Genomic DNA, 14,079 nt, shown 5'->3' with positions numbered 1-14,079 from the left:
GTCGTTTCCGTAATCTTTCCGCGCTTATCGTCGACTCGCTGTCTCGATAAGACGAAAAAAATTCGCGTCCTGTTTTCTTCGCGAGTGTCCTGATCCCATGTTCGCTTGTTTTCGTCTCAAGATCGAGATTTCGAATAGCGAGACTCTTTGGATCTCAGGTTAGGAAATAGGAAAAGAAGGATGTCCTGTGAGAAGACAGGACTCTTGCGGTCTCGCATAGCAGGAGGGAGGCAGAGGTATGCGCGAACCATGTATCGATATTCAACGACTTTGTTGCCAGGCGAGAATCTCGAGAATCTCCGCGTCGAGAAAACAATTCTCGTCCATCTCGGCGACACGATAATTTTCCCTCGTTTACCTCGCGAACGCGGGTTTCCTTCACGCGATTTTATCGCGATTTATTCCAATAAACACACTGCCGACGTATCGTGCGACGATATCAATACGGAAAAACGAAAGAAAAAGAAAGAGATAGAGATGAATAGATAAAGACAAGTGAGGGACAGATAGAAGAATAAAAGAAGGAAAAGAATGAATGAAAAGGAGGATTGAAACCGGCGTAATTTTTTTAATTTTGATTTTCTATACTAAGCACGCGGAGAAATGTGAATATTATGCTGATTCGTGCGTTGTGTGTGTGTCGTAAAAATTTAAAAAAAAAAGCAAAGGAGTAAGATGGATTATAATGTGGAAATTTGAACTTGTTGATTTTATGTCGAGTTTCAATCCCCGATAGGAAGTAATCTACACGGAGGATCGAGAGACGGAAGAGAGCGATGGATCAAAGTCGTTTTTATATAGACTTATGATATGTACCTCCGGTATTATTTCTGATTATGTTGTAAGCGCCGTGCGATTCAAACTAAACATGCGAATCTCGAAACTCGACAATCTCATCGCGATTAAAAATTTCGCTGCGACATTACGATGCGACAAATAGCGTGAAAAATCTATCTAGAAAATTGATTATTTACTATAAAACTGAAATCGCACTTAATTTCTTTATATTTTCTAAAATATTTTTATTTTAATCTTTTTTCTTTAAAGAAAGCAACTACTTTGTCAAATATTTACTCAAATATCTGATTCGAGTCACACTTGAAACGCGATTGTCGAGGATCATTCGAATACTTTCACTCTTGTTTCATCTCCTGATAAAACGATATCTCTTAGAGATATAAGAGCTAGAGCGTCGAGACATAATAAAATATCAAAAGAAAATATACAAATATAAGTGGGACAGTCGTACAGTTAAAACAGAATACGGAATGAATAATGAGAAAAAAATAAATAAAGCCATGCAAATCAGAAATAAATATTACAACAGCGACAATGAAAAATATCGCAACTGCAATTTTTAGTATATACAATTAATTTTTAATGTTATTTTATCAATAATAATAAATATTGAAATACTTTCCACGTGATTACAAAAAATTCAGTATTCCAGAATGTCGAATTCAACAAACATGTACTGTTTTTTAGTATTTCGTTGATTTTATTTTATCATGTCTCGCGTTTTCAACTTGAGGGTGACTGGTAAATGTACAGAAAATCTGAAGGACGCACGGTACACATAATTACGTTCTGAGTGTGATTTTAGATTAAGGGATTTTTAGATAGCTAGTAGTAACTCTGACGACACGAGAAATACCCTTAGAACAAAATGAAAGGAAAGTTTAGGGTAGTAGGAAAACGCGTAATTTCGCGTTTGGTTCTCGTCGACGGTAAAAGAAAAACACGTATGTTTTCCTTTTTTTTTTTTTTACTCAGATCCGCTCGCGACGACCGATCGGAAACGATGAAAGATCGCCGTTACGAGGTGACCGCGCGTAAGTTAGTTGTAGCCCTTAATTAAGTGCTTAGAAAAAGAATGCACCGTATGTGGTCGACGAAGGAGAATGTGTGCTAAGGATTTCGGATCAAGAAAGCTTCTCCGATATTGGTATTCTCGCCGTTAATATAAAAAATAGAGATTATCGGCTTGATGTCATCACGACACAATTTGTGCAAATATCAAATGTCTATCTCTCGTAATATTTTAATCTTTATAAGTTTGTTTCATAAAAATATTTTGCGAAAATATTTCCTCTAATTTTTCTTTATTTCACGATTTTTCAATCGACCAAAAACATTTTATGCAAAAGATGTTCTTTATTTATACATTCATAAATTTATTAAATTTTTCAAGAATTTATTGAATTTATTTATATAGGCACGAAATTTATAATTATAAGAAAAAATAATTCGAAAAAATATTTTTTAGAGCAAAATCTCTTCCTTCTTTGTAAAATTAATTCCAATAAAATTGTGTGTGTATGTGCGAGGGTGCGTGCGTGCGTGCGTGAGTGTATGTATATGTGCGTGTGTGTGTAGAAAACTGCACAGAAAAAATAAAATAAAATGAAAAGATAAATTTTATCGAAATAAAATATATTTTAATGATAAAGGTAGAGAGAGTGACATATTGAAAATGTAAAATAAAAATCTAAAGGACTGTAATCGTTTTGAAAAAATAACATCTTATAAGAATTGAAATAATATGTTTGCGAGAACATCGTTGGACATCGAGAGCACGGGTCGTGCTTCTATTTAATCGCGATTTCAACGAAACGAACAATCGAGCCGCATTCTTTGATCTTTTTTGAATATTTCTATGTTTAATATGTAAATAATACTTCTCCTCTATACAGATATATCACACATTTCGCGATCGCGGTAAATCTCTAGCGATAACATAACGTACACGATTATAGCATCATTGGTGAAGACACGCGTTATCATCGCACGTTTTTATTGTACTAATATTAATTCGGATACCTATCGAGATACAACTGCAAATAATATCTGACATTGTATATTTTTCATTAGTAATGTCAAGTGTTAACATTAGCTGCGGAACGCAAATCCCTTTAAATCGAGCCTTTTGGTGTAATATTGAAAAAGTATCTTCGCATATAAAACAATCATGTATTTAATTACAATAATAATTAATTGTAATTAATAGAATTTAGTTGACAGTTCTTGGAAATTTTATCTTGAATATAAAATTTTGTTGTACGCGGCGACGAAATTGTAACTTGTACAAAGTTATATGCGATTTATGTGTGAAAATCAGTATACACTTCTTTGTACAATTATGTGATTTATAAAAGTCAGTATACATTTTTCCGTAACAACGTTGAGTCTTCGCTTCTTTCGTCCGAGATCCTCCTCTGTAATTACTATAATAACATACCGTATCGTCTTATCATTTCCGAGGTATGGCGTATAACGCGCTTCTCCCATTTCGTCATTTGTAAATAGATTATCATCATATTTATCGTATACGTAAATTGCAACTTATCAGGATATTTGTCGTGATTGCAGAATACGCAATAATACAGTCTCTTTATTGAACGTCGTCATTAATTTTAATTCGCAAAATCAAGAAAGTTGTACAAGATTCTCTGTCATAAAAAATATAAATAATAATAGAAGGGCCAATTAGAGTCAATTACCTCTGATGAATCATTACCTTCATATAATATCTGTTTTTTTCCTTTCCCTTTTTAATAGACTTTCGTATTTTGAAAGATACCGAGAATAAGTTCTACGATTTTAAGGTATAATCATAATCAATTCTCTGATTAAACTTTAAGGTTTCCAATCAACACAATTTCTTCCATTAATATATTCAGGTTTTATATTGTGTCATCGAGAAGGGACCGAAGAAGAAAAATGTTTGGCTCTATGCAATATTTTTGTAATTATTATCAAGTCAATGTATATATTATTATCTCTTGCGCGAGTTTGGCTCTAATTTGTCTTTGTGTTATTATCTATCTGTATTGTATTATTATTATCCATAAAGATTAGTTAGATAAAAAGATATTGGCAAATAACACGACAAAGGAATTTGTTTTATTTTATGTATCTCGAAGAAAGAGATAATACTCGATAACGCGCTTGGTTGTCGCGATATCAGATTTAATATTAGATTTATTATGAGAGACGCGCGCTGAAATGTTTGATCGAGAATTTTATCAGAAACTTTGTTCAACGCATATAAGCGTTCCTTCCAAACTTCGATCCGGATGCGATTCAAGCATAATATAGAGATTTGTGAACACTCGGATATGATAATAAATAAATTCCGCAACATATGTACACATATGCGCGCGTGTGTGCTCGGCTAATCAGCAAGTACTTTAAATTATGCTTAGGAAAGACAATTTTCACTTTTCCTCTCTTCCGTATTTTTAATGAATAATCGATAAGAGTAATGACTAAATTCTATGTATATATTTTTTTTCAATTTAATTTGTTTAATTTTGATTTTTTTACGCGGAAGAATTTTGAGAAATTCGAATAGCGCTCTTTTTCAAAATCTGTAAAATTATTTTTGAAAATAAAAATTATATGACTTTATTGACATAGTAAATATGATCTCGTTTTCATCCAACGGCTTGTCGATTGTTACGATTTTTTGCGACCGCATGATCCTTTATTTCCTCAAATTTTTGCGACGCAAACGACGATAATTGAGGAAAAAGCGCGAGCGATTGTTTAATAAATTTTCGGAGACTCATTCCTGAGAAAGATGCGCAATTCGAAGTTTTCGCAGAGTGCGATTTTCAATCTTAACTCAATCAAGAACGAGCGAGCGGAAAAAACAACAAGTCGGAAGAAAGATTGGATACGTATGTGTGTGGCATGTGTGTGAATAACACAGGAATTGAAATCAATATAATTTATATAATTTCTTATTTTCATATCATCGAGTGAATCAAACACATAATCAAAATCTTCGATTTAGAATGAAATCTTTTTTTAACAAATATTTTAGTCTGTTTTAAAATCAATTTGTTAATAGAATAACTATTTAGTAAGATAATCAATCTCGAATTATACTAAGTCCATTATTTATTTCAGAAATATCCTCTAAATACGAACTTATAATACTTAAATTTTAATAATTATAAAATATTAATTTTAATATGGTCTTATTTTGTTCAGATTATACCTATACTCGCTCAGATTGAATGCGACTTCGTTCGATTTATCGCCGATTTTTCAGGTTTTAAGTAACCTTTAATCATTTTTTCAAAACATAACGATATCAGAAGTTGAAGTTAAAATCTATTTTCCCACTTTCCCAACTTTAATAAAAAACGCAAATGCATTTATAGTATTTTAAGATAACCGATTTTAAAAATGAAAGTAAATATTAAAAAATTAAATGATGAAAATCCAAAAGTTTTACAATATATCGATTTTCGAAAACTGTATATGCAACTTTAAACCATATCTACTTAATTCAAAAAATTTAATTTAATTTTTTCAGTTTCTAACTATTCAAAATATATACGTTTCAATTTTGTTACCCCATCAAGTTATTTTTATCATAAGAATTTAATATTCTACGCAGATAGCTTGCTATTTTTAAGGAATATGATTTTTATCGTTTTCTCTAAAATCCGATTCCTTTTGATAGTAAAAATTCAAGGCATCGAAAAATAGGCAAGCATTGGCCGACATCGGTTGACATAAAGAAGTCGAAAGGATACGAAAGAAGCCTTTATCCGTGCAGTTACATACGAATCGTAAAGCAGCATACAAACGAGACATTGTACGTGTCGCAATAACGTGTTTTGCGAGCCGCATTTAAAACATCGCGATGCACAGGACCGTAGATAAAGCTATTATAACAAATAATAGCGAAAGCGAGCAAATCCGAATTTATATTTTTATTTCTTTTTCATAAACGTTCATAAACGTTCCAAAAACGTTGAGGTACATCAATTTTTAATCATACAAGTTAGCGTGAATCGGCATTTATTATTAATAAAATATTTATTATTAACAAAGGTACAAGTTTTGGAGAAATGTGCTACGCCATTGGCGAAGCGCGTCAGATTTATGCAAGAATATGCAATAAAGATTCTGTGGGACAAGGACGATGTGCACAAAAGATTTATTATGATGCTTAAAGAGAAGGCAACAAGATAGTCGGGATAACTAAAAATATTTTGCGAATGAAGATGAAACAAATTCAATTTGTCGAATCAAATATAATCTCATTCTTGACACAAAAAAGATAAAATTCAAAGTCGCTTGTCAAATAGAAAACAGAATAAAAATAAGACAAAAGATAAAAAAATTGTGTGTAGAATCGAACGAAGTTACCTTTCATTGTACGTACGTCTTTTTAAGAGCATATTAGCATAGAGCAATTCGATATAATCTACAAGGTGCTCGATAATAGGCTCGTTTGATACATATGATATTTTTTTGTCAAAAATTGGATTATTTCTTATTAATAAGAAAAAACATTACTAATGTTAAGATGTTTTTAAGATTTTAATATAATTGATAGAATTAATTGGTTTTTCCTCAAAAACTTCAGAATTGTATCAATTATATCGAATCTGTAAAGCTGGATATTAATTCCAAAGATATAATTCTTAACGTTATCGTAATCCTTTTTTTTTACAAGAGACATTTTTGATATGTAACTGATTAAAAAAAAAGATTGATCTCTCTGCGAAATAATCCAAATAAACAAAGCATTGATACTATGTGAACTTTACTTCAATGAAAGATTAATTCCAGATATATTCTTTTCTTTTATCAAGGCATTAAGTATATCTTTGAGACAAAATATCAGAGAATATCAAGTTTTTTTATTTCTGAAATATATTATATATACATACGGAAAAGATTAGAATTTTTAATATAAACTTAAAATCAAAACAAATTTCTAATATATTTAATAAATTGTTAAGAAATAATGTTACTCTTCTCCCAATTTTTAAATAATTTACACAAATATTAAGCAGATTTTTTAAAATTGCGAAAAAAATGCTTAAATTAAATTTTAACACTTTAATTTCCATATCGCTCTGTTTGTCAGACATGCCTATTACCGAATATCTTACATGAGCATGGACGAGCCCAACCGACTGTATAAATACTCAACGATTCTTCGGAGGACTTCGAGGAGATATTCGTGTACCTTGAAAGTAGCCCGAAGCCTTTTCAAACGTTTTAGCGTTTGACCGATCGCGGAGCTGTACATACGTAGAAATAGAATGTAGATACTCTTTACTCTCTCGCAAAAGACACGCATCACACGATGCGTTCGAGAGCTCTTGTCACGGGATTTAAAAAAGCGGATACTTTTCAACGATTAGGCGTGCCCGCGGGCTGGAGGCGTCCTTCTTGCGATTTCGTTTTGATCTTCCAATCTCGGGGCAACGATCAGATCCTCGATATGATATTAAGGATCGATCGATATATTTAGAATGCCAAGGTTCGAATGGATCGAATTTCAAGAACGGCTTCTCGACGCGACGCGTTCTATTTTTCTCGCGCGAGCGATATACGTGTAGAATAGCAACGCGGAATTTTCTAAGATCGCTGATCGAGCTGATTCGCCTTAGACGACGCGATTACGATCGAAAGAATCGAGATCATCCGCCGATTGTAAGGCGGCTGTAAGATATTTCAGAGACGCTTCTCGTCGAAGTGTGAATGTTATTTTTTATAAATATTACCGGATGAGAATCTCTCGGATACGAGATTTTAAACGCGACTACGCTCGATCTTTGATCATCGATCCTCCGATTTCATCTTCTGTGTGTCTCTCGTTCTTGGTGTTTCGTGCGTCCTGTAAATAGAGCTCTGTAGTTCTTGTCTACGATGCTCTCGCACTTGCGAATACAACGAGATAATGCAATTAATTATGTAGTGATATATTGATTCTGGTTTATAATGTGTAAAATTATGATAATTCTTTTAATGTAAATATATTTTAGGAAATAATATAACAAAATTAAAAAGATATAAAAATTAATTAAACATGATGAATTTCTCAATGTGGTATACGAAATAAAATTATTAATTACTAATTAATAAATTTGAAATAACACACAATTATCTATTATACAAAAAAATCAACATAAACATCCTCTTAATACTCGAAATTAATTATTTATGTAATAATTAATTATTTATATAATAATTAATTATTTATATAATAATTAATTATTTATATAATAAATAATTATTTATATGATAATTAATTATATTGTATAATAATTAATTAATTAGATTAATTATGATAGTTATATAATTAATGATCGATTATTTAATGTATATTAAAAAATGTAGTTGGAGGAATTGATCGCGCGAGAGCATCTTAATCACGGTCAGAATTTTATGGATTCTCGCATCCGTGATTAAAGGACTAATAAATAAAAATTTCTCGGTGGACTCGTGTGTCTAATTACTATTTACGGTTAAGACCGGTGTAGTTAGCGCGACTTTGTAAAAAGGAATTAACGATCTTCGGCAGCGTGTACTCGTACATGTAAAACACGGTGTAAAAACGAGAGTGCGCGAGCTCTTTTTCAACATCTAAACCTCTTTAAGGATAAAATACTCGTATGTGTACATCTCTAACCGAGTTCTCCTTTCTCAACGTGTCGAGACGCTATTGTATTATTACACGTAGAAATTTGTCCCTCTACGATTTAGTCGATATATGTGTGCGTAATATGTCAAGGGCCCCTCCGGAACTGGCGCACATTCGCAAATTTTATTTGCGCCAACCCGGGCCCGAAACACTCTAAACTCACGGCCAAAATAACGTAACTTAGGAAAAAACTGCTACGGGCGATGCCTTTTTACACACATTGTTACACATTCCATACACACACACAAATGTGAGCACAGACATATACATACACATGTGCACGGATAATTAAGCCTGCCCGATAATTAAGCGAGTTTCAAGAAATTACCTATTTAATTGTAATTTTCCATTTAAAGATCCTACAAATAATATACGCAAAATGTTCTACAAATTCTTAAATATTAAAACTGTGAATAATAGCACTGTAGGAGATATTTTACACTAATCGTAAGAAAATTTCGTGATACTTGATGCTGTTTAATTTGAAAATGACACTGTTTATAAAACGAGATTGATTATGTCGACATTTGGACAACGGAAACATTTTACCTCCCGACAATGATGTATATCGCGAGCGAAATCGATTTTGCCATGACACGCGATTAATTATGGCAGCCTATCTATACACTCATGTATAATATACTAAATGGCGTTTTTCTCCTTTCTCTAGCCTATTCGAGGCGAATTTCGAACGCCGATCGCTCGCGAAGAAGACCTCGTAACTTTCGCGGAATCGCGCGAAGACCGCTGCGATCCTGACGTAAACGTTAAATTATATATTAAAAGAAAGAAAATATTTCGCGCAACAATAAAAGTCGATGGCGAGTGGAGTACGTGTAATATACATATATATTGTACCGCGGACCTGGAAAACGAGAGAGAGAAGAAAGAGAGATAAAAAAATAATACATAAACAAATATATATCTATATAGATATGTAGAGAGGCTGATCTCCGCCGTGTAATTTTTGTATTTTCGACGATTCACGAAAAGCGACGAGAGAAAAGAAAGAGATGATGATGATAATGATCATTATTATTATCATTGTCAAACAGTACAACTCATCGCGATGCTGTTATATTTAATATACATTAGTAGAGTTCCAGCACTATATATGTGGACATTGTATAATATTGTAAGGATGATTACATCGGAAAGACACGAGGAATAAAATAGATAGGAAGCGCAGCGGTTCTACGACGATTTTTTGATGAAAAATGCAAGAAGTCGCGAGATTTTAATCCGGATTGATTCAAATTAATGTTAATTGGAAATAATAGAGAGCGAAAGAAAAAATTATTTTTCCTAATTGCTATAATTCTTTTTTTAGCCTAAATATAAAATTTAATCCCCTTAATAAAATTTAACCCTTTAATCTAAACTTGAAAAACATAAGATATGTAAAATTTTTGCAGTGCTTTTTTATATAAATTTTTATTTAATTTGTGTATTTGTATTTCTATATATTTATCTTGTTTTTTAAATAATTAATTTTAGAAAGAGCATTAGATAATTATTTTAAATAAAATTGCTTGTTTGCTCTCTCTCTCTCTCTCTCTCTATCAGATTAAAAGAAAAAGTAAAATATAAGTTTAAAGTGGTAAAATAGTAAATTTTTCCGATAAGAATTAACATTTGGCGACCAAATATTTCTTCTTCGTATTTTCTATAATGTACAGCACATTATATTGTAGCATAGAAAATGACGTATTAATAAAGTATTATGTATTCCGACTGAATAATGTGGCAGGAACAGTATCCTTTGATACCGATAATATCGCGAAAAGTTATTTGGCGATAATGTACCTTTTCGCGAGCGAAGACGTCACGAGATATTCGCCGTACGATCTCTCGATATTATACCGGTAGATTATATCGTAACACACGTGATATAAGACTCGATAAGTCGTAACGGAGATGCAATGTACTCATTGTGTAAATAGAAGACAAATTGTAAAGAGAAACAAAGTGAAAAAAAAAAAGATGTAATGTCGATGCCTGTCACAGTTCTACTTCTACGTAACATAAGAAAAGAAGCAACCAATCACTGCTAATCGCTATATTACTATAACGACTAAATGCGGTTTATTCTATCTGTATGTGTCGATTCTGATTGGACATAGATTTTGTATCAGTCTTTTCTCCGTATAATGATGTATAGCCGATGAGAGACGATCGATTTCGAGATTCTCGAGATGCGATTTCTCGCGCTTTGACTCTTGTCAAATTATTCATTATATCCCAATAATATAACAGCGACATATTTTTCCATATTATTGCAAAAAAAATCAGGTAAATGTTCAGATTAACTCACACCTCACGAATCGTTTTCATTTTCACATATATTATAGAGGGCACATTCCTAAGTAATAAGCACTTTGAATTTTGTGGCGCTCTCTTCTGGTTCCAGAGATATGCAATTTTAAAGTTTCACAGTTTTAATGCTTTTTCTGTTATAAAATAAGAAAAAATAAAGTTTGTTTTTGTTGTATTTGTGTAAATCAGATGTGGAAAAAGTGTTTGTTTACATTTCGGGAACGAAGCTTCTTGAATTTTTCCATTTTCCACGCGAAGCGAAGTTCAACGCAAACCTATGTGTCTAGTTTTTTAATAGTAGAGCCCCCCCGCAGGGGGGGGACATACTATCTCCACGCATATACTTTTTAATGTGTAAATATAAAGTGGAAAGTTGCAAACCCCAAAATGAAAATGATCCGTGAGGTGTAAATTAATCTGAACATTTACCAAAAATCATATTATTACTAAATTATTAGAATTGATATATATAAAGTAAATGTAATTTTTTATTTTATTTTTAAAAAGTTAAGGAGGAATTATATGAATTAATGAATTTAATCAAATTGATGAATTATAAAAACTATAATATTTATATTATTCAAAATAATAAATCGTACAGAAAAAAATTATGCAAAAAATTAGATCTCTTAAATTCTTGTTCGCGCGATATTATCGAGTTTCTCGAGATCGATCTTTCAAATCATAGATTCAATCGTGTCTTTCACAATTAAGTAGATCTTACATGTCACCCTCGTCGATCGAGATCAGGTTGCATTTCTCGCCGTAAATGATTAATCGGGTGTCTCGGATTAATTTACAGCTGTACGATTTTTCTCACGGAAATTCAGTCAATATCGAATCTTTAGCACGAATTAAGATTCGAAACGAACGTTTTCTTCGCGATCGTGAAAGATGAATGCGCTGTCTCGATCGTCGATCGCGACGGGTGTCGAAAATTCGTCGTGCACATGTCATAGATGTGTCTACGCACTACGTGTCAGGGACCGGCTTCGCGAAAATCGCGAAAGGATTCCGATTTTGGATAAATAACACTACCTAAGAGAGGGAACCATTTCGCGAAAAGATACTCTAATAAATTATAAGTAAAATAGGAGTTTAGTGATCGAAATGATTTATGATAGTATCTTTTCATAACTTATAATCAGGCAAAGTGTATGACATCCCATTTAAAATCCAATCGAGAATTCAGAATTTGTGACATTATGACATCAGAATTTTTTACTTAAAATTGTAAAATTTATATTTCACAATTTGCGTTTCTGTGCAATAATTTTTAAAATGATATTTAAAAATATTATACATAATAATAATTCGCTTAAAGTTGTGAAATAATAATTTTTTTGTGTTAGGTAAACGAAAAAAGAGAGAAAATTAAGTATTCTCTCAATATATTTGACATTGCGTTAAAGGATTTAAAAATCTTAAGCGTGGTTGCGTGCACGGGTTTTATCATATTTCATTTAATCATCCAGAATTAAAACAATAGCTCCTTTCTCTCCTTTGAAAACAAAATGTAATCGAGTGTTTCAATCTTCTGATTTTCAAAATTTCAAGAAATTTTGCAAATTGATGAATAATATTTCGATTAATTATTATTTTTATTCAGATGTTGATCGCGAAAACGGGATCGGTCCCGGGCATATGTTTCTTCTGGTACTAGCTGTAAATTTTCGTGGAGGAGATCACGTCTAAAGATATCGAATTTGCGAGCCAATTTCGACGAATCAAGTGGCGCATTTATCCGATAATCCCGTTATTGAGCAGATGTAATTAGAGAAATTGAGTCGAAACAAAGCGGACTGCCCTTTTTGTCGCTTGGTTCGTCGGAAAGGCAAGTTTTTCTTGAATGTTGATCGATCGATCGATCAATACTTCTCGATATAAGCACATGCATTGCTGTAGAGAGTCGAACCTCACTTTTTTGGATTATCGATTATCGCGAGTCGAGCCGAATCATTTACGAGTCGCGTCGCGAATGACGTGAAATCAAACCGTGAATTTTCCGAATCAAGAAAATAAATAACAAAATATTATGCCGGATCGGCTTAATTCTCGATTTCTCGTTAAAATGGTTTCACGAATTATTTGCATCGTCAAATCTTTTTATTGAATGGAGAAAGAGACAAATAAAAAAGATAATGAAATATATCTTTTTTATTAATAAAATTCAATATAGTCTCAACTTTAATATTCAACAAGAGTAAATTAAGTATTCTATTATTTCGCTATAAATTTCACAATCTATAAGAAATTCATGATTTATAATACATCTTCATAAAAAGTAGATTTTGAGAAAAATTTTCATTTAATCGCGAAACTCGATTTGTTTTGAATGCAGTGAACGAGAATTTGTCGAGAGTTTAATCGAACATCCGGCAATCGCGGTATTCGGCCTTGAGATAAACACGAGAAACAGCAACGAGACAAAGAAAGAAAGACCACACAAAAGAAACACACAAAGTATTGAAGACTGGCAATCAAAACTATTATAAGCTGATCGAATGCGCAGATTTATTGCGGTGGCCGGCACGATCGCGATCAGTGACCAATCTTGTAATGGCGCATTTACATCGCACGATTGTGTCGCGCAATGTAATGCATCGATTAAAAAACATATTACATCAGGACTAAAGAAATTATTCAATGATTACCGAATATATAAATCAATTAACGACTATCGAATAATATTTGATAAATGAATAATAAAAATAATCGAAGCGTTTATCAACAAAATGATTAGACTTTTGATATAATTGATTAAAGAAATTGGCAAACACTAATATATTTTAAACGAATCGATGTTTTATTCTTGCTCGAGAAAATCGTGCAATGTAAGCATGTCATTTTCATTTCGATCGCGAAAGAGGCCACGACGAAGACTTCCTTTCCTTCCGCGAGATCGACCAAGAGGAAAGATTAAGTCCGCACTTTTGTAGATTTTAATGTACAGATTATCGTTATTATAGCAAGCCATCCGAAGTGACGAATGTCGTCGTTTTTTTTTTTAAGCTATCGTCTATTTCCACGCAAGGCCGTCAATCGTGCCGGCGAAAAAAGAAGATAGATCGGCGCGAGAATCATTAAAAAGAAAAAAGGAAAAAAAGCGCGACTCCAGATACAAAACGCAGCTCTCCCTCTAAATTAGACACGAACCGTATGCGTATGTACGGTCGGTTTTTTCGAGTGAAATTGCGCGTCAAATGTAACATTAGCGAGTAGACATAGGTAGGTACCTGCATTTCAAGAAATTTAACATGCTTGGATAGATCCTCAATAAATCGTTATACATGTTTTGATAAATA

The sequence above is a fragment of the Formica exsecta genome, unplaced genomic scaffold (genome assembly GCF_003651465.1).
Source record: "Formica exsecta isolate Colony F162 unplaced genomic scaffold, ASM365146v1 scaffold352, whole genome shotgun sequence".
NCBI lineage: Eukaryota > Metazoa > Arthropoda > Insecta > Hymenoptera > Formicidae > Formica > Formica exsecta.
The sequence above is the reverse complement of the archived record's forward strand: the minus strand, read 5'-3'. Positions refer to the sequence as shown.